The sequence below is a fragment of the Brachyistius frenatus genome, unplaced genomic scaffold, assembly GCF_029030835.1.
Source record: "Brachyistius frenatus isolate BFR_SWC_R1_liver_20210118 unplaced genomic scaffold, ASM2903083v1 Contig_115, whole genome shotgun sequence".
Lineage (NCBI taxonomy): Eukaryota > Metazoa > Chordata > Actinopteri > Embiotocidae > Brachyistius > Brachyistius frenatus.
The window spans coordinates 299,197-311,637 of NW_027210714.1; the positions used below are offsets into that span (position 1 = coordinate 299,197).

Sequence of the window (12,441 nt, forward strand, 5' to 3'; positions counted from 1 at the left end):
GCTTTCCCTCCCCCAGACTATACTTAAAAGTGATTTCTTTCTTACTTTTGCCTTGTTCCTTGCACTTGGAGGGAGAGTGGGAGAGCTCGAAAATGAATATGTATTTATTACCGCAGCATATACAGTCCAGAATAAACCTCAAATCCAAATAGGACCCGAGTAATTGGTCCTTCAGTCACTACCTACACAAAACAAACAACTAAATGGTTTGTGGTTACTGTCAAGATGCTGGCAAAGCTTCACAAGACTTAAAGCCTTCTGCCAATAACACAGCCAGAGCCAAGCAGGGAGACAGAGAGAGAGAGACACACGCAGAATAAAAGATGGCAAGAAATGTTTTTCCATTGTGAGAAATGCCCATGTAATGCTCGGAGGAGAAAAAAAGAAAAGAAAAGGAGAGCTTACGCATTCACCTCGCTGAAGTGACATTTAAATAAGCAAGAGCCAATTTCTTCCTCAATCCCCTGCATCCCTCCCCGTTCTCCTCTTTTCTCCCCTTCCCTCAGTGTCACTGTAATTTGAAGCTGTCACAAACAAATCCTCCTCACAGACCTTTCCAAATGTCAGGTTCCGTCAAGCAGGATGACGGCCTCCAAAAATCAGGCACTTGGAAACTTTTGTCAGGAAAAGAGAGGAGTTCAAGCGCATATGCATATTTATGGGCATTCACAAATTCACTCCTCGCACAGCTGTCGGAGCCGGGGGAGGACGGACTGAGCTACTGATCTGACAGTTACTTGACTCCACATTTTACGAGTATTGCTCAGCATTCGTTTATTTCTCCGCGCAATCGTTTATTTGTCGTTGGGGGAAAAAATAGGAAGGATTTCGGTCCAGTTTTTTCTCAGAGCAGGTACAGCGATCAGTCCGCAAAAAAAAAACTGCTCCTAGAATAGCATAAAATCTTCTCTTATCTCCTCTTCCAGATACTGCCTGAACATGCTGCGTCCTCAATCAAACCAGTTCTGCCACCAGGGCTACAGCTGGCTGCAAAATCTGGGATTGGTCTGGGAGAAATACTGATCATAAATTTATAAACACGCACTGTATGCCGCTTGGCGTGACAGCTTCCTGAAGAAAAAAAAAATCAATCCCAGCACACATTACCTCAACAACTGTTGGAATAATTGTATTATCAGTGGGCTCGAACACAACATGCGTACTACCTGCAGTTTGATTGTGAAGTTAAATAAATGGAAGTCTTGTTATTTTAATTAGGTGGCATATCAGGTAAAAGCAGTTTTTAGAAAGATGCTAAAAACCACACGAAAAATTATAAATATGGAAAATTAAACCGATATAATTCAACCAGAGACCCTTTTTGGCCTTTTAGACTGGCGGGATGTGCAAGAGATAACTGGACTATGTTTAGGAATGGCAATGCTGGACGATTTTCATTCAGCATACAATTTGTTCAGGGTCAAAAACATTTAGAGGGGAAAAAAAAAACCCAACCTTTGTAACACACATTTCTTCCTTCGATAACGGGCATACGCTGCACAGAAAACTTGGCACAGGTCAGAGACAATTCAGTGACTGTGCATTCAAATTCGACATAATTTTAATAACCTCTGGCACAAGGAAAGTTAACAAGAAACTGTTAGCAGAGTGTGCAATCTCAAGAGTCATTTTATTGCCCCGAGTGTGAAGGAATGAGATGAGGGAGAGCAAGAGGAGCTAATCAACTCTTACTCTTCAGTGGCATTTCATGAACTGTCTGCCACTAGCTCGGTGTGCACAAAGGGCACATAGCATCAATAAGTCAACACGCTGCTATGGCAGGAGTGGATCCAGACTCCTCAGCCATGAAAAGAGAGACACATCGTATAAGAGAAATTAAATACATTTTGCAGATGAAGTGCTCGAGGGATAAAGCGTGTCTCGAGTTAAGATGGTGACCGTGAAGAGAAATGTTAATGGAAAAAGAAAAAAGAAAATCCCGACAACAAGACCTGGCATGGATTGAACTGCAAAATCTGCATTCCTTAAGACACAGACTCCTGAGTCGGAATAAAAGCTGTCCTCTCGCTGCACTGTGCACGAGATGCTGAGCGAGTGGAGGTGGTGGGCGGGGACGGGGAGGTTAGAGGAGAAAGATAGGAAAGGGGAAGGAAAAAAAAAAAAAAAAAAAAAGCCTCTTTCCTGCATTTGCAGTTTGGAGAAGTTTAGCTGCCGTCCTCTAATCTGTGCCATCGCAGTTGCACATCGTGTCAACATGTCCAGAAGGCCAGGCTGCTTTTTTTTTTTTTTTTTTCCTCAAATTTTTCCTCTTCGTTGCCTTGCATCAGGCACAGGATCTGAGCCTTTAATATGGCTGCCAGTGAGGCAACAGCCATTTAATAACAATGCAATAGTTCCTCACAGCAGTGGTCCAGTGTCGCTCATACACCCCACCGTGTGCAGATGGTACATTGTCTGTGATTTACGAAAACATTCTCCTTTTTCCGAGATGTTTTTCCTCTCTCCCCAACACACTCACACACACACACACACACACATATATATATATATATATATATATACGCACAAACACACACACACTGCCCTTTTTGACAGCAGTATTTAACGCTCATCTTGATAGAAACAACACACTTTTGGCTCTGCAGCGCATACAGACGTATTTCATAACAGTTCAGCTAGAAGTGGCCGCCCCGAGAGGTGATCTGCGAGTGTGCATGTTTCTGCGTGTTTCTGTGTGTGCGCGTGCGCGCGCGGTTAGTGGTAAGCCTCTCGCATGTGCCTCGCAGCCTCCCGCAGTGGGGGACATCTGGAGGAGGCGTTACCGTGTGCAGAGAGAAAAGAAGAAGAGTCGAGGCCTGAAAATATCCTCCTCCAAGGACATAACTGGCTTTCATTAACATACAGAGGGTGAAACGGTGGTCGAGACGTATTCAAATCAACACCGCTAATGTTGCCATAAGCCGGTCACCTTGCCAAGTTACCCTAAAACTCATTCTCTCCCATCAGTGGCCCTTCCCCCGACTCACTACCGAGAGCAATTAGGGCGCATTTTGATGAAAATGACTGGTAATTCAGTGCAAGGGGGAAAAAGCTTCAGAACAACCATTTCACAAGGTAGATGTTCATTATGAGCCAGCAGGGAAGACGCTCCTCTTAATAGAGTGCCAGCCATAAACATCCCTCATCATCACCGGGCCTGCCATTTGATCTCACCTCTGGGGGCTCTGTGCCGGGCATCTTCATTCATTCCTTCTGTGTTTCACTGTCTGTTTACTCAGTAATGGACTCTGCCCAGAGAGCTGTTAAGAGGAACAAAGTGAAAGTGCCCGACACTCTGCTGTGGCGGTGATTAACGACTGAATTAGAAAACAACTCCAGGTCACCTTCTTTAACATTGTGATGGATGATCTAATGTTAGAATCTGATAGCCTCTGTTATAGGGGAGCCAGAACCCGGATCGCGGGTGGAGCGAGGCGACGGAGCGTTTACAGTGTGGACCAACTTCTCCGCGAATCTGCCATCGACGATCACTCTGCTGTAATTAAGAGCTAAAAACAATGCTGAGCTGGGATGCTCCAAGGCTTTGATACCAAGCGTCTCGCCGATGAGTGTGCGTGCAACTGTGTCCACCGCTGTCTGTAAAACCTTAGTTAGCGTTGCCCTAGTTCAGCCGTGTATGCGCCATCTCTCCTGTCACAGGCAGTTTACAAGACTGGGAACGAGGGCTGCCATCTGTCCCACCTCTATGGGGTGCACAGAGGGACGTTTTGCACAGTTTTGGCACGCCTGACTTCCCCTAATGCTGCACAAATGTTTAGAGACATTACATAAGCAATGAGACCTTCAGTGGAGGAGGGTGGAAGAGGGGGATGGAGACGGATACGTGCAGAAGAGGACGAGAAGAAAAAAGAAGGAAAAAAAAAAAGCGAGAGAGGACGGGAGATGAGAAAGTGCGGGAGGGCAGCCGTGGTCCTTTCATTCTTCCGACTACCTGCACTTTCAGGCGGACGATGGCACTACAGAGCTTCGTCGAGGAGGAACTATGACTAAGGAAGTCCGGTTTGAAGGCAGAAAACTGCATCTCGTCCCGCTGGTGCTGCAAGGCGAACTCTCACGTGAAGCACGATGTTGTAGCAGTGTACTGTCGTTGAAGAAAGAGGTTTTTTTCCCCTTCCCATCCACAATAGCTTCAAAACACCTCTTACATTTTAAATGCACAAGTAAGACCTATGGCACAACTAACAACTGGCCAAAGTGGGATGTCTCTCCATCAGACTGCAGCTGAACTGGGAGAGGAAGGAATCTGAAAACCAAAAAACAGGAGCTCACCCACTGGGAAGGAAAGGTGAGACTGAGCTCGACTGAATTTTAGCCTCAGCGAGAAACCAGGAAGAAGAAGATCAACAACAAACTTGAGTGCGCCACAGTCAAGGAAAAGACATGTAATGCTTATGGTGGCGGAGTCGTTAGAGCACTCCATGAATGGTCCGTGGAGAGTTTTGAAATGATAAAAAAAAAAAAAAAAAAAAAAAGCACTGCAAAAGACTCCCGAAATAGCGTTTATATGCAACTGCCTTCCCCCTGCTAATTTCACAAGAAAACAACGCGAGATTACACCGGAAAACTAAAGCACGGCACAGACAAGGCATGAATGTAGAAAAAAAACCAAAACAAGAGCAGGTAAATTTAGTCCTTACACATACCCACCACTCAGACACGACAGTAGCATATAAGGGAAGCATGCATACGTCTGCTCACATTTACCCCCCACCGTGCGCAGCCCACCGATGCCGTTACAGTGTGAGAATTTTCCAGCACCGATAACACAGTCCACATTGGAGCGCTGCTCAGGAGAAGCGCTTGCTTTCAACACTTTGAAAGAAAAAGGACAATTTAAGAGAAAAAGACAGATTTTACCGGTATGACACGACACCCTCACCTCCTCGAATACCTCGCGCCCGCTTCATTCGATTTTTTTTTTTCTTCTTTTTTTTTTTCAACCTCAGACCGCTTTTTAATTTTCTAATTTCAAAAAGCGACTTCCAAGAGTGAACTGGCCACTCCACCGCATTTCAACCTTGTCGCTCCAGGTCTCTTAATTCCTTTTCTAAAACAAATGGCTACTGGTCACCATGTCCCTGCTGCTGCTGATGTGGTTGCGCGGGAAGATTACATCAAATTTTGATCTCTTCCACCTGTAGCTTCTGATCATCTTTTTGTAGAATTGAGCAAACTTTTGATTGAAATTATGAATTGACCACATAAAATGTCAGAAGTGACTTTATTTAAGCCGCATTACTGAAGCCTGCTGGAGGATAATTCTCAGTTTCTTCAGAGAAAACCTACAGAAACCCAACTGATGGCTGGACAAAATCAAATATTATATTTTTGACTATTCACGTCTGAAAAATTCAACAAACAAAAAAACCAAAAATAAAAAAAAAAAATCCAATTTTTTTTTTTTTTTAATTGTAATGTAGTCTTTTCAACCAATATGGATATATTGCCAACTGTTACTTAGAGGATTAACCATTGACGACTAACATTTTTTTTAGTCAAGTCAAAATCTAAAAAGAACTGAGCAGTACGGTAGTTTCTGACTTCGTTTTAACACTATTTTAATCACTAATGGTGTTGCATGTCGGTGGTTTGGCCTACTAAACAGTAAGGGATGGGCAAAAAAAGAAAGCTACCAGTGGCTCCACCCGCCCCACCGCCACCACCTTTCCCCCGCCACACTAAACGCCTACAACATCCCACCCACTCACTATCTGCGGCGACCTCAATCACTGATTATATCACTTCCTCGCGTTGCATACACACTGCGAGGTTTCCTCGTGCGTATTTATCTATGTTAATGGTGCTGTATGAAGCGCGCCCGTATCTCTGAAGACATCTGTATTGCACGGAATTTGTCAACAGAATGAGGCGGCCCAACAGTTTCATTAACTGGGCTGATATACAGATACACGAGGATGAGCTGCAGACGCCGTGTGATAAAGTGTTGAGTACAGCGAGCGTCTCGGGCCCACTGAGCAGCGAGGGATCTCGCTGCCGTTACCATGGTGGTCCTTCTCCCTCCTTCGTAAGCCTGCCCTGCAATTAATGATGCACAGTGCTTTTCCTGGAACCACCGCCCATCCTCCCGTTTGTGCGTTCTATGTATTTATATACGTGAACTGGTGCTCGTGCATGTTTGCACGTATGAGGAGGGGGGGGGGGGGGGGCTCATTTTTCTCTACTTTGCACCAGAAGGAATAACCTCTGAATTTGTATTCAGTAATGAGCCGGGGTCTGGGAATGATGGTGAATTTGTAAGCATGCACCATCTCCCGTAATTCCATTTAGTAGCCCTGTAAACACTTATAAATGCAGGCGATAGTTACAGCAGCCCCCCTGCTTTCATCTCTCATCAGGCTCGCACATCTCCAAAGAAACCAAGGGCAGGAGAGGAGGAGATATTGCAAATCACATTATGGGACATGAAATTAATCCAGCCTCCCCAAACATTTGGCCTTCACACAGTTTAACCTTGAAAACTGTTTTTTTTTTTTTTTTTTTTTTTTTACTCCCTTCCACCAGGACTTCATAAAACCCCCTCTGTCACATCCAAAAGAACAAGTCTGACATTACAACAATGGCTCTGCCGAGGTAATTATTCAATAGGATCCTTCACCGTGCTGATGATACGTTGTAATTTCATTTCACTTACGTCTGTTTCATAATGTAATACACAATTGAGCGGGGGCACTTTACGTCCCAAAAGACCACTTCCTCCGTAAGATAATAAAAGCCTTTTGTGCTTGCCTTTGAGAAATCCTTGGTGGATTATGGGAGCGCGGATTCAGGACCACATCAATTAATATGCATTAAATGAAAGTGTATTAAGTTGTAAGAAAATAATTAATAACTCTAATTGCGGTGCTGCTGCTGCTGCTTTCGCCCAGCGACATCATACCTTAACGCTAACAAGACAGTCTCTGACATCGCCTGCGCGGGCCAAAGTACAAGCGAGCCCTGACCTTTTACACGGCTGAAAAACAACGCACTCCCACTTTATTACACGGCCACCTCACTCTCCCCTGATAATAATGTACGAGGGAGCGCAACAACAAAAAAAAATCCTCTCTGCCAGCCAACACTGAAACCACGTGGAGGTTAAGGCAGAATAAAATACATCTGTTTGTGTTGGAGAATACTGTAGATCTGTTATGCAGGGCCTATCACTGGATCTGGTCCCTTTGTATAGTACAGAGAATAGGGCTGGCACCGGGTTCCACCCCCCCCCCCCCACACACACACACACACACACTCGTTACCATGAAAAAGACATCTACGGCTCTAATTATCCTTTACCCCTCGTGTAGCTCCGGAGAACACAATTGCTGCTACTGTCAATGAAATTATAGCAATGGGGGAAGCAAGCGATGACAGCAGAAAAAAAAAAAAAAAAAAAAAAAAGTCCAACAGTGCCCCTCACACACCCTCCCACAACACACTTCAGTGGGCTGAAAAACGAAGATGCAGAATGCCTCGAGAGAGAAAAGAGAAGCAAAGAAATGGGAATGACAAGTAAACTGTTTCTTTGAGATATCTTTTCAATATGCCATCTCTGAAGGTTTGAAAACCACGAGACAGCGGCTTCGGCTGAGTAATGGCACCTTTGGTTACTGTGAGAAGATACTCTAGTTTCCCCTGAAACGATCTGTTTTGGAAGTTTTCTGAGGAATTCGCTTTGACCAAGAGAAAATCCGTGACAGGAATCACTGTCTTGATCAGTTTATAGTTCTACCACTATGTTGTTTTTGTTTTCCCCCCCCCCTCCCACCCCTCTCTCAAAAATGACTCTTGTCTTTCAGCTAAATCAATCTTGCCTTTGGTTGGAGATAATGAGCGTGTTCGGCGGGCTTCAAATGAACACCGTTGCTCCCGGGCTCCTCAGCTCAACACAGTCACATCATACAGACACTTTTGAGGAAGGCAGAAAAGAAAAGAGAAGAGAAGTCTTAGCCTTCAGAGACCAATTAAAAACACATATTCAAATTGACCTAGAAGAAGCACGGTAAGGCGTTCATTTACAGTGCTGTCCCATCGCTATGGCTTCACCCGCTCGTAGAGTCATCCTGATTGTTTGCAACTCTGACGAACAAAACAATCTCAACAGAGTGGAAAGACTTTTTGAAAAAAAAATTTAAAAAAAAATGAATATCTCATCTCTGCAGGATGAAAGACGATCGAGAGGTAGTGAGAACGTACGGATAGACTCATTTTCACACAGCACGCGCGCACGCTCATTCAAAAGACATGGAGGCAGGATTTACCAGCTCAGTATGCATACATTAGACGATCCTTATTAAAGACCATAGTGAATATTAGATCATTATCGTTTCCCTTTCTGCCACAAGAAAGACTCACTACAAAGAAAATAACTACACAGAAGACAGAGAGGTATTTGCTTTCTCTGTTGCCTTCACAATGCAGTAAATATTAGAATTAAACTGTATGATGTATGAAATGAACGTTGTTACATTATTATGGGCAGCTGCAGAGGCGCGAGAGGCAAAAACACCAAGACTAAATCAATTTCGATCACAACTTCCCAGAACTGAAAGTCAGATCTTCAAAATGCTAGTTTTCTTTTTTTTAATAAACAGTGCATATCAAAAAGTATTCCGTTTGCAATAACATAAGGTTGGAACGAGATAACAGTTTGCATTCTCGAGGCAATTTTCTCCCCAATCTGAACGCAAAAACCTACAAAGACAAACTTGAAAAGGAAAAGTTCAGCTCTTCAACCGGGGCACCACCAAGTCAAGAGTTTTTATCCGTGACATATTTGGTACCGCAGCCCAGCGGGTACGCAGCGACTCCGAAACACGCTTCGCTTCCACAGCACTTCCAGGGAAGCTGCTCTCATAAATCCCCTCCTAATGGTCGCTGGGGAGGGGAACTTTTTAACACAGAACTTAGCAGCCACTGTTATTCACCCGTAGAGCGGGAGTCTCAGGATGATGGATGGTAATAAATATTGCAAGGGGCTAACAGAGGTCCCCTCAGAGACGTTCAATTGCCTTGAGTGATAGGGTGCTGCTCGGCAACACGGGAGAGGATGGCAGAGGGCAGGCTCTTCACGGGGTCGGCTAACTTAGTCTGTTCAATTTCCTCTGCGGAAACATGACAGTCCCCATTCTGAACGATAACGCCGACTCACAATGTGGGAAGCATTAAAAAAAAAAGGGGGGAGGGCGGGGGGGGGGGACTGGCCAAAAAAAAAAAAAAAAAGTGTCCGTATCGCAGGTTTGTTGTTTACGAATGAGGAGCTGATCCTTCGATCCGCTGTGGAAAAGTGATCATTTTGAAGGTACCTGGCATGTGAGGGAGCACCAAAAAAAAAAGAAAAAAAATTGCGCTCAGTTTAATGACCACTTTCCTGCTGCACTTGTGACTGGAGCAGTTTAATGGAGCTTTCTGACAAGGGAGCTCTGTTGAGCTGATCTGCCCACCATCTTAACTGCTTCCTTGACAATGGCTGACAACAGAGCAGATGTCCAGGCGGCACACATCTGTAGTGGCCTTATATTCCTTCAGGGGACACACACACACACACACGCACACACACACGCACACGCGCACACGCGCACACACACACACACACACACCTTCCTCATCCAATACACGACACACATGGGCACCCATAAGACAGACAAAGAGCTACTTTGCCAAGGTCATCTCTTATTTAGCTTGCGGGCATCAAATAATTTCCATTGATCAGATCAAAATGACTTTTTGAGGTGTTTCGCCAGGAGGGGAGAAATCATCTTGGTGGACGAGAACAAATTACTGACAGTGATGTTTTTAATGATGAGCGATAAGAAAGGAGAATAGCTGTAGTTCTTCATTAATCCAACACATGTCCTGTTGTCATATTTTCAGAGTAATCAGTGAATTAATTAGTCCAATAATATGTAAGAATACTTGAGTGTGTGTGTGTAATTAACAGGTTGGCGCAAGGCAATTAAGCGGCTCCTTCCTGCAACGTCTGCACCTTTCGGCGGCTGTAAACAGAGGATGCACTTTCCTTACCAATTCTTTTTTAAGTTTACACAGTCGGCCGTGGTGCTAAATCTTCACTGTAAATAACAGTTCAGTGACTAAACAAGATGAATTTACCTGAATAAAAGGCAACAGAGTGTACAAGAGTGGGAACTACAAAAAGCAGCCCATTCATCTCTTCCAGTGGGTAGCCTCCAGGGGGACCATGAAGGGGGCATCCCCCAGAAACACGAAGACCGGCTCTTTTTTTTTTTTTTTTTACTTCACTTTCATTCACTAAATAACAGATGAGCATTTTTTTTTTTTTTTTTTTTTTTCCACCATCTCATCACTTTATATGGCAAATTGCAAATTTAAAAACTCCTCACGAAACCACCAAACCCTCTCAGGTGAGATTCCTCGGGGCAAATTGTCATGGGACGCAGGTGTTACTTCTTTTAGCATTTGTGGCTCCCTGCGATGCAAAAGAAAAGTTTGGGGGGGGGGGGGGGGGGAGGGGATCTGATCCACTGATAATGTGTGTGACACCTTTAAAGCTCCTCCAGAGAGCTCTCGGAAATCGTGCTAGAACACATGCATGTGAAAGGTCAAATGCGGCTCGGGACAGAAAAATGGGCTTCCTTGTAACAAGACTGGTGTGCCTGTGTGTTTATTTTTTATTTATTTATTTATTTATTTTAAATTTAAAGATGCACAGGCTGAGCAAGCCTCAAAGATTACACAGGATGACGTCTTCTACAAATACAATTTTTTTTCCTACTAAAACTCAAGTCATTCGGATCAAGTGTGTGGTATTAGAGGATTTATGAGCAAATAGTCTCGCTGGAAAGCGCAACACACACACACACACATAGACAGACACACAACTCCACAACCGTTCACACACACACACACACACCGATGCACTTCCTATTTTCTTTTCACCGACACACACACACACACACACGCACGCACATTCCGCACGGGGTCTCGCTTGTGTGCAAAAACAATCCGGTCCCCGCGGCTCTGCTGAATACCCTTGCCATGTAAAAAGGTGAGGGACATATACTGTCAGCGCTGGAGGGAAAACGCGGGCTATTCGTGTCCACGTTTGACAGAGCAGCTTTTACGTGGTCAGAAATAATGTCCCCCCCCCCCCCACACACACACACACACACCTCCCCGGTGCGTACAACCCACCCGACCGCCGCCGCCCCCCCCCCCCCCCCACCACCACCTCCAATCTTCATGGCGCAGTAAGGTGGACACACATGGTCAGAGCTGTGTAATATGCGGACTTGAACCCCCCCCCCCCACCACCACCTCCCCAACCCCCCCCCCAACCCCTCTCCCGACGGCAGCTCAACTCTCAAACTGGATTCATCGTGAAGAGACAGAAAGGAGGAAAAAAAAATAAATAAATAAAAAAATAAAACCTATCGGTACCGTTGTTGTAATGCAGTCTTACCTGGATGAATGACGTCTAAACGCAAGTTGAGAAGCCGACTTTTCAGGCACACGTCGGCGGCAGCATCATCCGCTTCGGGGAACAAAACGTTACATGTGCAGATTTTTGGGAGTAATTCTGATTCCACCTTGTTAATCCTCCGAGCGCTGCAAAACGCGGCTTCTGCTGCTGCTTCTTTCTTTCTTTCTTTCTTTCTTTTCTTTCTTCTCTTTCTTTTCTTTTCTTTCTTTCTTTCTTTTTTTTTTCTTCTTCTTTCTAGCAGACGGGAAAGAAACGACCGAGTAGAGAAGAGGAGTGATAACCTAACAGGGAAGCGGGCTACACTGTGTTCAAACGAGTCCTTGTTTATTGAAATACGTCCGAGCATACACGCCGAGTAGGTGTCTAACTGTTTCACTGCTTTATTTTTTTTTTTTTTCCTCCCCTCTCTCTCTCTCTCTCTATCTCTATCTCTCTCTCTCTCTCTCTCTCTTTGGCTGTAGTCACACTGTTTCTAACTCTCCTTTTTTTTTTTTATCAAGGCGGGGTCTTGGGTCGTTTAAACCAATGACATAAACCAAGAAGGAGAAGCCCCCCCCCTCCTCTCCCGCTCTTCCCCTCCCCTCTCTTCTCCTCCCCTCCCCTTCCCCTTCCCTCCCCTCCCCACACACACACACACACACACCCCCCTTCTGCTCGCATGGCCGTAGCACGAATGATGTGGTCACATTGGAAATTTTGGTTTCTTCCTCAGATCCAAATCTCTCTTTTTTTTTTTAAGAGTTTGGAAATTTGTCTTAAAAAGGGGGGGGGGGGAGTTTCGCTGAAATGACAGAGAAAAAAAAAAAAAAAAAAATTTTAAATCTCACTTAACCACATACAGACATGGAGATAGTTTTGGTTTCAGGTGCCAAAACTTTAATAGCAATGCCTCCTTCTGCTGGCAGATTTTTGATTTTGGTGCCAACACTATTGAACGCACTGAACTTTAGAAAAGACAC

General features: G+C 44.7%; 1 protein-coding gene across 3 annotated transcripts in view; it reads right to left on the reverse strand.

Annotated features, from left to right (window-relative positions):
- LOC138629425 (C-terminal-binding protein 2) overlaps nucleotides 1-11,900 on the reverse strand; it is a 95,807-nt gene extending 83,907 nt beyond the window's left edge. For 2 of the 3 annotated variants that reach the window (XM_069713103.1, XM_069713101.1), the window contains exon 1: nucleotides 11,462-11,900. The gene's annotated coding sequence lies outside the window, so the exon portion shown is untranslated. Of the gene's footprint in view, nucleotides 1-7,835; nucleotides 7,930-11,461 lie in introns of all 3 variants that reach the window. The other variant, XM_069713102.1, reaches the window with a different exon arrangement.
- Nucleotides 11,901-12,441: the final 541 nt, after the last annotated feature.